The following is a 16,235-nucleotide window of genomic DNA, read 5'->3' as shown; positions in this document are numbered from 1 at the left end:
GGACTCCGGAATACCGCCGGAATTAAATGGAAGCGGAATTTGGGATCGGCGGTATGTGGAATTACCGCGGAACGGAAAAATTGCAATTCCGAGCATCCCTAGTCCACACACAGAACTATCTTCTGCTGCCAGTCTGCCACCAGCTATTACACCACTACAATAGCTGCATCTACCTCCTCCTCCTGCTGCTGTCTCAGCCTGTGTTTCCCACCGCCTGGGTCCACACAGAACAATCTTCTGCTGCCAGTCTGCCACCAGCTATTACACCACTACAATAGCTGCATCTACCTCCTCCTCTTGCTGCTGTCTCTCAGCCTGTGTTTCCCACCGCCAGGGTCCACACAGAACAAATCTTCTGCTGCCAGTTTGCCACCAGCTATTACGCCACTACAATAGCTGCATCTACCTCCTCCTCCTGCTGCTGTCTCAGTCTGTGTTTCCCACTGATAGGGTCCACACAGAACAATCTTCTGCTGCCAGTCTGCCACCAGCTATTACGCCACTACAATAGCTGCATCCACCTCCTCCTCCTCCTGCTGCTGTCTCTCAGCCTGTGTTTCCCACCTCCAGGGTCCACACAGAACAATGTTCTGCTGCCAGTCTGCCACCAGCTATTACACCACTACAATAGGTGCATCTACCTCCTCCTCCTCCTGCTGCTGTCTCTCAGCCTGTGTTTCCCACCGCCAGGGTCCACACAGAACAATCTTCTGCTGCCAGTCTGCCACCAGCTATTACGCCACTACAATAAGTGCATCTACCTCTTCCTCCTCCTGCTGCTGTCTGTCAGCCTGTGTTTCCCACCGCCAGGGTCCACACAGAACAATCTTCTGCTGCCAGTCTGCCACCAGCTATTACGTCACTACAATAGCTGCATCTACCTCCTCCTCCTCCTGCTGCTGTCTCTCAGCCTGTGTTTGCCACCGCCAGGGTCCACACAGAACAAATCTTCTGCTGCCAGTCTGCCACCAGCTATTACGCCACTACAATAGCTGCATCTACCTCCTCTTACTGCTACTGTCTCTCAGCCTGTGTTTCCCCCTGCCAGGGTCCACACAGAACAAATCTTCTGCTGCCAGTTTGCCACCAGCTATTACGCCACTACAATAGCTGTATTTTGTTGAAAAAAAAAAACTTTAATTTTTTTTGAGATGTCTGGGCTAGTGGTGCTCATCTGAGCTAGGATATTCGAGTTACTCGGATATCCTAGCTCTTTTTTCACTATTCGAGCTCGAATACCGAGCTCGAATAGTATTAGCTATCCGGGCTGTGCTATCCGAGCGCACTCGGATAGCAAGCAGCTATCCGGAGATATCCTAGCTATCCGAGCTCGGATAGCGTCACGAGCTCGGATAGCGTCACGACAGACGTCACATCGAGTCCTCACAAGCGAATCAGAGGGCTCCAAGCCCTCTGACTGTAGCCAATCACAGAGGGGGAGCCTGGCCAAGCCCCCCTCTATAAATAGCGGACGCCATCTTGCCTCACTCGTCCTGCTTGCGACTTACTGACTGATTGTACTGAGAGACTGCTCCAGTGCTTTTTGTCTGTGTGCAAGTGCATTGCTATTGTTCTAAACCTAGCGTTTTTACACTCCAACACTTGATCTTCAACTGTATTGCTTTGTATTGTAGATAGATTGTATTTTAGGCAGTTGAGGTTGTGTGATTAGGGACTAGGGAGGGAGAGTCTGTCACTGGTGCTGCTGCTGCAGGCCTGCAGCCAGCAGCTAGGCCCTGTGCCTGCCCTGCTCTGTGCTCTTGCTCTAGTCTCTAGTTACCTCACCTCACACGTGTGCTCTCACCTGTCCTTACTGTACTACTTCTGTGTTAGATAGATATTGTACTATTTTATAGTTAGCAAGGCCCAGCTTTACTGCTATACCTGTCCTGCTGTATCTGCTCTCTGCAATCTAGTCACACCTGTTGTATTGTTTAGCTAGATTCTTCTATTGTTTAGTTAGTGCTGTAGTGTACTCTAGTCTGTGTATAGGTACCGTCCGTCACCGCGTTACCTAGGGTCTTTGTGTGCGCAGTCAGTGCACGTCTGTGCTGTCCGCACCCTCTCATTGGTTCTACACCCGTCCTATTGTTTATTACTTCTTTTGTGTATTTGCTGACTTGTACTGTAGTCTGTGTATAGGGACACCGTCAGTCAGCGTCAGCTAGGGTCTTTGTGTGCGCAGTGCGCACTCTCTCATTAGCGCTACACCGATCTCTGCTGTAGAGTACACCTGTTCGTCACCTCACACACCCACCACCACCAGTCCCACCCCATTAAAGTACCCCACTTGTCCCACCTGTTTTTTTTCATTTGTATAATATTAAAAATATACAATGTCTGGCACTGGCAGCCGCGGTCTGTGCAGGGGCAGCAAGGGCAGCAAGGGCATCGCCAAGAGAGGAGGTCGTGGGCGTGGCAGCCGCACCACCACCACCATGCGCAGTTCTGCGTCTGCACCAGTGGCTATTCCGCCATTAGCCACTGGCCGTGGACGCCTTGGCCGCCCAACAGCTGGGAGTCACGCTGCAGAGACACAGCAGCAGCGTGTGGCCCAGATGTTCCTCCCACCGCCAGGTCGTAGCCGTCCTATTGAGGAGAAGGACGCAGACGCTGTGGTGGAACTGATGGTGGATGAGCAGGCCACCATTAGCTCTGGAACAGAGTCCTCCACCCCCGCCACCACTCCTGTTCGCAAGAGCAGCAGCAGCCGCCCAGCACTGCCTGGGGAGCAGGAGGAGGAGTGCAGTTCTCTAGCCCCAGCGGGCGACACCAGCACCCTGTCACTCAGCACCTTCTTTACCCCAAACACAGCGAGGGTATTGAGTGCTGTTGCGGCAGAATTTGAGGAGGAAGAAATGCTGATGGGCACTTTGGGGGATGATGCTTTGGACAGTCAGACAGTGGTGAGTGTCCATCAGCCCATGCATGCAGAAGGGGAGTTTGGGGGATCCCAGCAGGACATGTTTGTGGAGGGGGAGGATGATGATGACATTGTGAAGGACAAAGACTGGTTGCCACCAGGTCCTAGGAGTGGGAATGTCATCAGCTCTGAGGAGGAGGAGGATGCGTCTGCGGGCCTTGCTAGAAGAATCAGCATCGCAGGCATGCGCAGGATCACAAGTGGGCGTGGTATGCAGGCCACACAGCGTGCTGATCAGGAGACGAGTTCTGCCAGTGCCACCACCAGCCGCACCAAGAACCCCCCCCCAACCACCACAGTGAGACCAGCGGCAGCAGCACCTTCCAGCCGAAGGGGCAACTTCACCTCCCCAATATGGAATTTTTTCACCCTTCCATATTTGGAGTGCAAGTATGCCACCTGCAACCAGTGCCGCAAGCAGCTCAGCAGAGGGAAGGAGCCCTCTGCGTTTGGCACCACCTCTCTGGTCAACCACCTTGCAGGGGAACACTTTCACGAGCATGAGGAGTTTGTGAAGTTGAAGGAAGCTGGCAGTGGCAGTCCAGACCCGCCACCACTGCAAAGCCGTCGGCAGCAGGAGTGCGTCAGCAACGCACTGCTCCTCCTCCCTCTGCAACTCCTGCCGCCGACACTGAGGCCTGTTCTGGCAGCCAGGCCTCAGTGGCCTCCTCTGCTCCCTCCACTGCATCCCGTGCCAGCAAAAGACCTCGCCAGACCCTGCTCAGCGACACCTTCCAGGGGGTGGTCAGGGTTCTGCCTCCCAGCAGCCGTCGCGTGCGTCAGCTGAACGGCTTGCTGGCACGGGCCATGTGCTCCCAACTCCTGCCTTATTCCCTTGTGCAGGAGGGGAGCGACATGCGTGCGCTCCTGATGTGTGCAGCCCCCGATTGGCCAATCCCCAGCCGACATTATTTTGCACGCACGGCCATCCCTGCACTTCACCGCTCTGTGATGGCCAATGTCGGGAGAGCGCTGGAGCACGCGGTGGGTCAACGGGTCCACGTCACCATGGACTCATGGAGCAGCCGGTTTGAGACAGGCCGCTATCTGTCCTTCACCGTGCATTGGGTCAGCTTGGTGGAAGGGGGTGAGGAGGGGGGAGCAGCATCGGCCGGCACTGCCAGAACAGCAGCAGCACCAACAACGCAGTGGGTGGTGCAACCATGCAGGGTCAGCAGAACAGCAGCAGGTTCCTCTGATCCGCTTCCATCCTCCGCCACAACAGCCCAAACCCCCTGCCTCAGCAGCAGCGTGAAGCCCCGCCACTGCCAAGCGCTGCTGGAATTGGTCAGCCTGAGGAAGACCAAATTGACGGCGAACCACGTCCTGGCCAAACTTCGAGAGCAGGAGAGGAATTGGCTGACCCCCAGAGGCCTCAGAGTCGGAGAGGTGGTGTCCGACAATGGGGCAAACCTGGTCGCTGCCATCAGCAGGGGAGACCTGACCCACATCCCCTGCCTGGCGCACGTCCTGAACCTGGTAGTCCAAAAGTTCATGCGGACCTACCAGGGGATGGACCGACTACTTGAGGCGGCAAGGAAGGTTGTGCGTCACTTCCGGCACTCGCCTACAGCGGTGGCGAGCCTGGAAGAGGTGCAGAAGGAGCTGCACCTGCCACAGCACCGGCTCATGCTCGATGTTCCAACTCGCTGGAACTCCACCCTGGCGATGTTGGAGCGTCTGGTTGAACAGAGGCAGGCTGTCAGCCAGTACGTTGCACGAGCAACAGTTGCCTCCCTCACTGCAACTGGGCGTGCCGCCACCAACCTCCCGTCCATCATCTCCACGGAGGACTGGGGGCACATGCAGCAGGTGTGCTCAGTCCTGGCACCCTTCCTGCAGGACACCAACATGGTGAGCAGGGACCATGCAATGGTGTGCGAGTGGGTCCCCTTGGTGTGTGTGCTGGACAGGGCCCTGTATGCACTGGTGGAAGAGGGAGCGGCAGCCTTGGACCAGCAGGAGCTGCAGGCAGCTTCACAGGCCACCTCTGAGGATTAGGGCTCGGAGTTGGTGGAGGTCCCTGACCTTGCTGCTGATGAGGGGGAGCAGCAGAGTGCAGCTGGACTGGTGTGGGGGTGGAGAGAGGATGAGGTGGAGGAGGCAGAGGAGGACAGCAATGTCGGCTCTGGGGCTGCCAATGATGTGCCAACAGAGGTGGCCAGACTGTTCCCAATGGCAGCGCACATGCTGAGGTGCCTGCGCAAGGACCCAAGGGTGATCCAGATGAAGCAGAGGGAGGACATCTGGATCTGCATGATGCTGGACCCACGTCTGAAGGGGAAGCTCAGCCAGTTCCTGCCTGCAGGAGGAGACCGTGCGCAACAAATTAGGGATTTGCAGCTGTCCCTTGTTGAGCGCTTGGAGGAAGCCTTCCCTCAGACATCCACCCCCACTGTCCAGCCAGCACAGAGGCAGCAGCAGGTGCCTGCATCCACCAGCAGCAAGCGCTCGTGCACCACAGACCTGCTGACTCTGACCCAAGAGCTCTACATGAGTGTAGAGCTGCCAAGGACTAGAGAGGAGGTGCCTGCAGCAGCATCCTTCTCCAGTCACAGGCAGTGCTTGACCCGCATGGTGGCTGACTACATGGGGTCCTTCAGCGGGCTTGACAGCGTGGCCCCTGTTGATCCCATGGAGTATTGGGTCAAGCACCTGCCGATCTGGAGCGAGCTTGCGCAGTACGCCCTGGAAGTGCTCTCCTGCCCCCCTTCCAGCGTATTGTCAGAGCGTTGCTTCAGTGCAGCCGGTGGAGTCGTCACTGAGAAGCGATCTCGTCTGTCTCACAAGTCTGTGGACAGACTGATGTTTCTCAAAATGAACCAGGCTTGGGTGGAAGGCGAATTCATGGCCCCTGTTGTCAGCGAGAGGGGTACATGAAGTGACGACTGGCACACAAACATACACCTGCTGCTGCTGCTGCTGCTGCTGTTATATTTCATCCTGCTGTCTGTGTCTCCACTGCTAGGGAACACATTACAAGGCGCTGCTGCCCAAGCGCCACCAGCTATTACGCTCAAAAATAGCTGCATTAATTTGAAAAAAAAAAATTGTAATTATTTTAGAGTTGTCCGGGTTGAAAACTGTGCTGTCCCAATTGTGTATTGGACACAATGTGGGCTTCACGACCGCTGTCTGGAACCTCATGCTGTGTATTTACGGCCCTGAAACCACCGCTAGGACCCAGGGCCTACTATGTCTCGCTGCCTGCCCTCCTGCCTGCTGCCAAATGCCAGTCTGCCACACACACTTATCCTCCTCACGCTGCCTGCTGTTATATTTCCTCCTGCTGTCTGTGTCTCCTCTCCGCTGCTAGGGAACACGTTACAAGGTGCTGCTGCCCAAGCGCCACCAGCTATTACGCTCAAAAATAGCTGCATTAATTTGAAAAAAAAAATTTTCAATTATTTTAGAGGTGTCCGGGTTGAAAACTGTGCTGTCCCAAATGTGTATTGGACACAATGTGGGCTTCACGACCGCTGTCTGGAATCTCATGCTGTGTATTTACGGCCCTGGAACTCCCGCTAGGACCCAGGGCCTACTATGTCTCGCTGCCTGCCCTCCTGCCTGCTGCCAAATGCCAGTCTGCCACACACACTTATCCTCCTCACGCTGCCTGCTGTTATATTTCCTCCTGCTGTCTGTGTCTCCTCTCCGCTGCCAGGGAACACATTACAAGGTGCTGCTGCCCAAGCGCCACCAGCTATTACGCTCAACAATAGCTGCAATAATTAAAAAAAAAAATTGTAATTATTTTAAAGGTGTCCGGGTTGAAAACTGTGCTGTCCCAATTGTGTATTGGACACAATGTGGGCTTCATGACCGCTGTCTGGAACCTCATGATGTTCATTTATGGCCCTGGTACCACCGCTAGGTACCAGGGCCTATTATGTCAGTCACATCACACTGCCTGACACACATTACTCCTCCTCCTGTAGTTGCATTGAGCTTCTGCTGTCTGTGTGCTGCTACCACTGCCAGGGAGAACAGAAGAAGAACTATTTTCTACTGCCACCTGCCCACCCACTCTCCTACCGAGTACCGACCGACTATTACCACACACTACAAATAGCTGCAAGCCTGCAACTACTACTTCCTCCTCCTGCTGATGTCTGTGTTTTATCACTGCCAGGGTACACAGAAAAAGGCGCTGTGGCTTGCAATGTGCCACTACCTACCTATTATGCCATCAACACAAATATAACTATGGTGTTATTACAATAAAATATTTCCACAAATGAAGTAAAAAAAATATTACAAAAGAAAGGAAAACCAAGACACATAATATAATGATAGAGAATAAGAGGAAGAAGAAGATGAAGATATAGAAGAAGAAGATATAGATGAAGATATAGAAGATGAAGAAGAAGAAGAAGATATAGAAGATGAAGAAGAAGAAGAAGAAGAAGAAGATATAGAAGAAGAAGAAGAAGAAGATATAGAAGAAGAAGAAGATATAGAAGAAGAAGAAGATATAGAAGAAGAAGAAGATATAGAAGAAGAAGAAGAAGATATAGAAGAAGAAGAAGATATAGAAGAAGAAGAAGATATAGAAGAAGAAGAAGAAGATATAGAAGAAGAAGAAGATATAGAAGAAGAAGAAGAAGATATAGAAGAAGAAGAAGATATAGAAGAAGAAGAAGAAGAAGAAGAAGAAGAAGAAGAAGAAGAAGAAGATATAGAAGAAGAAGAAGAAGAAGAAGATATAGAAGAAGAAGAAGAAGATATAGAAGAAGAAGAAGAAGAAGATATAGAAGAAGAAGAAGATATAGAAGAAGAAGATATAGAAGAAGAAGAAGAAGAAGAAGAAGATATAGAAGAAGAAGATATAGAAGAAGAAGAAGAAGAAGAAGAAGATATAGAAGAAGAAGAAGAAGAAGAAGATATAGAAGAAGAAAATATAAAAAAAGAAGATATAGAAGAAGAAGATATAGAAGAAGAAGATATAGAAGAAGAAGATATGGAAGAAGAAGAAGAAGAAGAAGAAGAAGAAGAAGAAGAAGAAGAAGATATAGAAGAAGAAGATATAGAAGAAGAAGATATAGAAGAAGAAGAAGATATAGAAGAAGAATAAGAAGATATAGAAGAAGATGAAGAAGATGAAGATGAAGAAGAAGAAGACGTAAATGAAGACTTCCAACTTACAACCATTTTGGACAAACCTTCTCATGCAAACACTTTTCATGAAGTTAATTTACTTTTTTTGATACCTTTTTTATAACTACTACATCACCACATACTCACTTGATGTTTTTCTTCATAAAAAAGGTGGTTTCATGCATCATTGACCTTCTATACAAGTTTTACAAGCTACTTAAGGCCAGCTCGAATATTTTACTCGAATACAGACTCGGATAGTGACGTCGGATATCCGAGGTCGAATCGGATATTCAATTACATCGGATATCTGACTTCAAGTGAATTCGGATAGTTTACTATCCGAATTCAACCAAACTCGAATAGGATAATAAGGTATCCGAGCAACACTGGTCTGGGCTGAAAACTGTGATGTCCCAGTTGTGTATTGGACACAATGTGGGCTTCACGATCGCTGTCTGGAACCTCCTGATGTTAATATACAGCCATTTCTTTTATTATACCTCCACACATAAACAATTGCTGTTTTTCTTTAAAAAACATGACGCTTCATGCATCATTTACTATAAAAGACGTTTTGGAATTTAAAGGCCAGTTCCGGATTTCAGTTCGAATACCGGTTTTTCCCGGATAATGGGTTTGGATACCCCAGATTGACTCGAATTTCCGAATCGTTCGAATTAGAATATTCGGACTTATCCGGATTTCGGGCTATCCGGATTAGAACCCACTCGGATACCAAAAAGAGGTATTCGAGCACCACTAATTCCCACTTCCTCAGGTCAATACAAGACGGCTGTGTATCTGTGTTTCAGAGCACCGAATGCTTGATGGTCTTGACTGTTTACTGACTGTTAACCTCGCTGCATGGTGGGAAATAACGGCTATTTCCAACTGCCAAGCAAGCAATATCTCCCCATGTGCATAAAACTCTCAGTAACGAGCATTCCATACAGATCACCTGGCAGAACTAAAGATATCACCACCTGTTATAAATTTCAAAATGTAAGTCAGAGAGAGGAAAGATTTTACAAAGGGAAAACACTTTCTAAATAATCTATAAATTGATGTTATAAAAAATAAGCAATTTTATTCCTTATGTTGTTTTCACTACAGTTCCTCTTTAAATTATTGTAAATGTCATTTTTATTAGTAACAGTAAGGCACACATAATCTAGCACGCAGCTCAGTCAAAGCTTCTAATTTATTCCACACAGCCTTCTTTAAGAATCACATTAATGGGTTGGTGACAGAGTCCTAACATGCTTCATCCATTTCATGGAAGCCAATAACCAATAAGCATGTTTTTACACCTCTTTTGGCTAGACGCACTCAATGACAAATCAAAGACGCTAATTGCGCAATGATAAATCCGTCAATGGTCCTTTTGGAATTGACAGAGGATTACAATGATCCCTCTGGGCGAGAATTGCTGCAACACGAAACTTCTTTTAAAATTACGATGTTAATAGGATTCACAATTTCAAGTGAAGGCTTTGAAAGTCCATGCAAGGCATTTGGGAATATCTACTGGGACAAAAATAGCTGGAGGGGGGCATAAAATGCAAATTTCTACATAAGAGGAGAAAGGGTTGTTTTTATGTATGTTTGGCCTCCTGAAAACTTCAACCTCATGTTTACAAACACATTCCACTCATCTGCTAACTTCAAACCTTCTTTTCAAAAAGAGCCTCAAGACAAAAACTTAATTATTCCTTTTTTGTAAAGTTGTTTTATGTGTAGGGCATGGGGGAATCCATATGTTTACATTGTGATTATTCATTTAATCATAAGTTTTAGAGCAAATTAATTGACTAAATTATTTTGCTCAGAGAAGAGAAATGACTTCTGGCTATATAAAACTCTCATGAACTCTTGTGTGCACCACTAGATTAGCACAAAGTTGTCACTTATTATCTTTTATGTCCATATAACGCAAAAGGCTTTCGTTTACTAATCCTGAGGTTTGAAGTCTGTCAGAAAAAAAAAAAGCTTGTGTCTTTCAAAGAGTTTATAAGGCTAATTTTCTGCTGGCTTTCTCCACAGTGGAAAAATACCAGCGTTTTCTTATCACAAGCAAAAAACGATATTCAGTTACGTTATAAGGATCCATCAGCATGTTGTTCAGTTGAATAAAAGGAACATCTATTATAAGCATTGCAAAAAATAGTACTAGCAATGAAACACTGTGCTTAACAAAATCAAAACTCTCAGAGTTCTGTTTTGGTGGTGCGCTAGTTTTCAACAGTCCAACATAAAGTGAACCTAAACCGAATGACAAAAACATAGTTTCCCTTACCTGGGGCTTCTACCAGCCAGCCTGTGTCCACACTGTCCATCAATTAATGATCCTCCGGTACCCCGCCGCGGGGCCTGGAGGATCGTTGATGGACGGCGTGGGTAAAGGTGAGCTGCAGAGGGCTGGTAAAAGCCCCAGGTAAGTGAAACTTTTTTTTTTTTGTTATTCGGTTTAGGTTCACTTTAAACAATATCTTATGTATACAGCGCTACACAGTACATGCATAAGTTGTGAACTTGATGTGCGGAGAAATTTCTTCAACACAATAAATGTGCACAGTCCAATGTCCACTATCCAAACACCATGGTGGGCACAATTCTAGGCATCAACAGGTCCTGAAAAACACACAGTGCGCCCCTCCACCACACCCCTTCAGCAGTGAACTCACCGCTAGGAAAGACACTAAAGATTATGGGTCACACTACAGAGCTTGCAGGGTTGTTTACAGGCCTCCCTCTGTCTTAAAATGTTCCTTCTCATCCACCTTCGTTCACAATCCTTCTTTATGCATGGATAATTCATCTCAAGTAAAACATAATGCTTTCCATAGTGTAAAACAGGACTGAACTTTGTTCTTAAAAAATTGTGCACTCAAATTTAAAACCAGGAATCAATTTGCTCGAGTTTTTTTGCGGACTCTCCCCCACTAGTTGGCGGCGTTGGCCTCTGGACCGGCTCCCGTCTCGCGCTGTAAAGCCCAGGATGCCTGAAACTCACTGCCAGCCTCTCTTTCTTGTCTGGGTGTAGCTCCTCCCTACATGTTTCGCCACGTATAGTGACTCATCAGTCAGTTACTTTCAGCTTTTGGAGGTGATGATGACTAGGGATAATCAATGAGATTCAAATAATTCCAAGGTGATGCAAAATGAATAAAAACTGTTTCAATAAATGTATGCAGCTGGAAAATGGACCAATAAAATCCCACCTTGGTTTCATTCAATTGGTCTATTTTCGAGCAACATAAAACTGCATTAAAATTTGCATAATTCTGCATGAACTCAAAATGATTTGCACATTATTGACCATCCCTAGTGAGTAAACATTGGACATTAGTGTAGCTTGCAGAGCTTGGGGAGGGGAGGCTCAGGGGAAGAAAAATTCTTCTTCTTCTTCTTCTTCTTCACATGTAAGAAGCCTACAACTTTGAATTACAATACAGTACTTCTAATCTCTTCTTGTACATCACAGAGCTTGAGGACTCCAAAATTTTATGTTTATTATATTTATAAACTTAATGTTTACAGGTCCATTTTAATCACTTAAAGCAGGCTTTCTCAACCAGGGTTCCTTGAGGACTCTGCAGGGGTTCCTTGGCATTTTACCCCATCGTGGGGGAAGAGCACACTATAATAGGTGGTACTGTAACAAGAAGCACTAAATTGGGGGGTCAGGAGACAGTATAATGAGTGGCAGTGTAATAGGAGATAGTGAAATTAGCAGCCTAACCTATTTAAAGACAATGCCTCCTGAAAAATAAATGCAGGGGTTCCTCGAGACCAAAAAATTGTTTGCAGGGGTTCCTTGAGATCCAAAAGTTATTTACAGGGTTCCTCCAAGGTAAAAAGGTTGAGAAAGGCTGACTTAAAGATTATCTACTGTATAAAAAGACAGAGCTCGTCTCAGGCGTACATCTGAAAATGTTGCACACTAATTTGGGCAAGGGCTTAATAGAAAAAAACGCATTTTGTATCCGTAGCAGAATATCGGTAAATTTACCAATATTCCACAACCTAATTGATATAGTGACATATAGTGAATATTTGCCCATATTTCACTATGACCTAACCTCTCCCTACACTCACACAGAACCCTCCCCTTGTGGGCAACTAATGACCCGCCCCACAACTAATAACCCCCTACCCCCACAACTAATAACCCTGTCCCCAGGCAACTAATAACCCTCCCTCAACCAAGTAATAACCCTCCCCAGAGCAACTAATAACTTTCCCCTGGGAAACTAATAACTGTCCCCCTGGGCAACTAATAACCCTCTTCCCGGGCAATTAGAAACCATCCCCCCATGGCAATTAATAACCCTTTCCCCAAGCAACTAATAACACCCCCAAGGCAACTAATAACCAACCCTCTGGCAACTAAGGCAGCACGGGAAGAGGGCAGCATGGTGGCGTTATGGGCAGCATGGTGGCATAGTGGGCAGCATGGTGGCGTAGTGGTTAGCGCGCTCGCCTTGCAAGGAGTTTGTATGTTCTCCCCGTGTCTGTGTGGGTTTCCTCCGGGTACTCCGGTTTCCTCCAACATCCCAAAAACATACAGATAAGTTAATTGGCTTCCCCCTAAATTGGCCCTCGACTACAATACATAGACATATGACTATGGTAGGGACTAGATTGTGAGCTCCTTTGAGAGACAGTTAGTGACTAGACCATATACTCTGTACAGCGCTGCAGAAAATGTTGATGCTATATAAATACTAAATAATAATAATAACCCTCCTCCGGGCAACTAATAACCCTCCCCCAGGCAACAAATGATAATCCCCCGGGCAACTAATAACCCCCCACACCAAAAAATGGTAGCCGCAAAAAATGACCACGATTCTGAGGGGTGCCAGCGTGATCCCCTGCCTGGATGAATTACCCCCTCCCCCCATCCTGTATCATTAAAAAAGGCTCTGTCTTTTTAACATCAAGTACTCTTTGAGATTAATATGAAGGTGTTTGCAATATACTGTGTTCAAACACTCATTGAAGGAATTTTCGGGAAGCTTTAATTTATGCCGGAGTTATGAGAGTAATGAGCATCCCTGAAAATGTGCCCTGTGCACCTGACACAGTCCTGAATGACACAGCCCGCTATCTGCATAATTTACCTGACTAAATATAAAACTTAATGGAGGCGCATTTTGTGAGGCTTGGTGATTACGGTGCGTGAATCTCTTCCAAATTTCTAAAAATTGCAAGCAATTCAGTTTTATGTTCTTGGTAAACACGTAAAATGAAAAGGTTTTATCACAAAAGCAGGTCATTATATTTCAAGTACATTTTTCCATGATTTAAATATATTTAAAGGGAACCCGAGCTGGCAAAGTAATGCTAAAAACAAAATACTACCTGATCTGGGGGGGGCTATAGGGATCAGGTAGCGTCCATTACCACCGCTCCCGCACCTCGCAATGCCACAGCATTCAGTAGCAAAAAATGGCCATGGCCTCAGGCCATAACGCTGCAGCTTTGGCTCTATGCTTATCACAAAGCACAGAAACGTGGTGAAAGGGGCGAGGAAGGGGCAGAGCTGGCCGCTGCGGCTCCTCCTGATTGCATCATTACGCGATGCAAGAGAAACCGTTAGGGGGAACCTTGAATGGAGAGAGGACATTGCTGATTGAAGCGGGTCGCCATGGAACAGGTGAGATGTTGCAGCTTGCACAGCGGGAAGGCATAGCGGGAATAGGGGAGACACAAAGAGGCACAAGGGAGACACAAGGAGGCACGAGGGAGACCAAGGAGACACAGAGGGGGACACTGGCTTGAGCAGAACAAGAGGCAAAGCAGGGAGGCAGAGAGAGGCACAAGGGAGACCTAGGGAGCCACGAGGGAGACCATAGAGCCACAGAGGGGGACAGAGATGACACAGAGAGGGAGACTGGCTTGAGCAGCACAAGAGGCACAGTGGGGAGGCATAGCGAGGCACAAGGTAGACAAAGGAGACACAAAGGGGGACAGAGATGACACAGAGGGGGACACTGGAGGCACAGGGGACAGAGATGGCACATTGTTCCAACTTGATAATGGATTCAGGTTAAGAACGAACCTACAGTTGCTATCTCGTTTGTTAACCAGGTACTACCTGTATTTCCAAATAAAATATTGTCACCATACATTGTACTTGGGACATATTTTAAACGTAATAACCCGGACAAATGAGCAAATAAAATGTGTGGGTTTTATCCACAGCAGCATGCTTTAATGGCCGAAAACCAAGAAATAATGAATTGTTTCCATTTTTTTAATATTTCCTTTAAAATGCATTTATAATAAAAATGATTCTTAGCTAAATGTACCACTCAAAGAAAGCCTAAATGGTGGCGAAAAAAAACAGATATAGATTGTTTTGTTGTGATAAGTAGTGATAAAGTTATTGGCAAATGAATGGGAGGAGCACTGAAATGTGAAAATTGCACTGGACCATAAGGGAAAAAAACCCTTAGACGTGAAGTGGTTAATTGTGTACTTCATTTTAAATATGCTCTCCCCTAACCACAGCGTTGAAACACAGCGTACTGATCCAGCAAGCCTTGACTTAGCTCTGCCTTATTTCAAAAAATAGAATTCCTCTGTAGCATTGAGATTATGCTTTTTCTCCACATGACTACAGGCTGAGAATGCTTCCTTGGTCCTCCCCCTCCTTTCACCGGATCGTTGGAAGCCCAGAGAGAACATGGTCCAGAAGTCACACAGAGATTGGATGTATTTCTGTATAGAAGAGCCCACGTGAGCTCAGCCTGCTTTGAAGTAATAGTGCTGATAAGCTTTCTGCTCTAGAAAGTTAATGTGTTAATCAAAGCACTGAATTAAAAGAGAGAGCTAGCTCCATGCATGTTGACACAAAATGATTCTGCTTGATAAGTTTGTTGGCAATTAATGACTGCAGACAGTTCAGAAGGCATACTTGATCACGCTGCTCAGAAGGTTAGGCTATAGGTGCGCAGGCACTGAGGCAGGAGAGACAATCCATGTGCTGTTATTAGAGTTCACTGAACCCTATAACAGTGCTCCTGCAGGGTGGACTCCTGTCAGGTAGTATCTTCCAGTACAGGGGACAGCAGCTAAACGTGGCATGTTTCCAGTCAGGGCTGTGGGTAAACGTGAATGTTTGTACATTTTTTATTTCAATTTTTGTAAACTGCAACTACTCCACAGGCAATTTTTATTGATATGTTTTAGGGCTCATTCACACCTAAGGCCTTTTGCGGGGTTTTTTTTTTTTTTGAGAGATGGCGATTTTAAAAACGCCCTAAAATTGCTAGTGCAATGAATCCTATGGGATAGTTCATATTTGAGTGTTTCGTCAGCTTTCCGCTCAGCAAAGCATGAACCATTTTTAGGGCGATTTTGCTACAATGGAATGTATAGGAAAAGTGCAAAACGTTCACAAAATCGCTTTGTGCGGTGATTTCGTTCGCACTTTTAAGAATAAATACATTGTATTCATTCTTTTCCAGGTCAAATAGTTCACTTCCTGACTTGCGTCAGGAAGTAAAAAAAACAAATTGCTCTGCAAAAGCAATTTGAAAAAAGAGCTTTACAAAAAATCGTAGCGCGGAGGTAAACGCTGGGATGGGGGGGGGGGGGGGGGGAATCACTGTCAAAAAACGCTGGCATTTGCGATTTCGATTTTAGATGTGAACACAGCCTTACTGCAAGTGTAAACGTTTAATGTGTGGATTAATACTGATTTGCATCTGATTTTGTCTAGGGATGAGCTTAGGAATACCATGGAATTCCGATATCCAAGTTTCCAATCAGAAATTGCCGTGGCGGAAATCGAAACAAGGAAATCGGAATGAGAAAATTGGAATTCTGCGAAAGTGGTATTCTGAGTACCAAAACTCGGAATTTTAAGGCCAATCACAAGTCGGAATTATTAGGCCAATCAGAGCATTCAGATGTGTACTGCGGTTGGCATTCAGAATTGCAGATTAAACATAATATAACATACATCTGCAAAATCCAAAAATGATTGTATCCCTTGGTACTTCGTTTTCCCCTATTTATAGTCTTGTAGAAAGACTCTTTGTAGAAAGAGCACAGCTACCTTGTTTGTTTGAAGTATGACGTGTTCATTTCACGTCATTCTCCTGTGCTCATTCCAGGCCAATCACACTTAATAATCCAATTTCTAGTGAAAAATCTGATCGGAAGTGAAATACAATGATGATCGTGTACATTTTTGCAA

The 16,235-nt window shown here is 46.5% G+C and overlaps 1 long non-coding RNA gene across 1 annotated transcript in view; it reads left to right on the top strand.

Annotated features, from left to right (window-relative positions):
- Positions 1-15,932, top strand: part of LOC137559001 (uncharacterized) — a 66,121-nt gene extending 50,189 nt beyond the window's left edge. The window contains exon 3 of the long non-coding RNA XR_011029748.1: positions 15,756-15,932. This is a non-coding gene — a long non-coding RNA (uncharacterized lncRNA). The remainder of the gene's footprint in view (positions 1-15,755) is intronic.
- The last annotated feature ends 303 nt before the right edge of the window (positions 15,933-16,235 follow it).

This window comes from Hyperolius riggenbachi, chromosome 1 (assembly GCF_040937935.1).
Source record: "Hyperolius riggenbachi isolate aHypRig1 chromosome 1, aHypRig1.pri, whole genome shotgun sequence".
Lineage (NCBI taxonomy): Eukaryota > Metazoa > Chordata > Amphibia > Anura > Hyperoliidae > Hyperolius > Hyperolius riggenbachi.
Note: the sequence above shows the minus strand (reverse complement) of the source record. Positions and strands in the feature narration are given on the sequence as shown.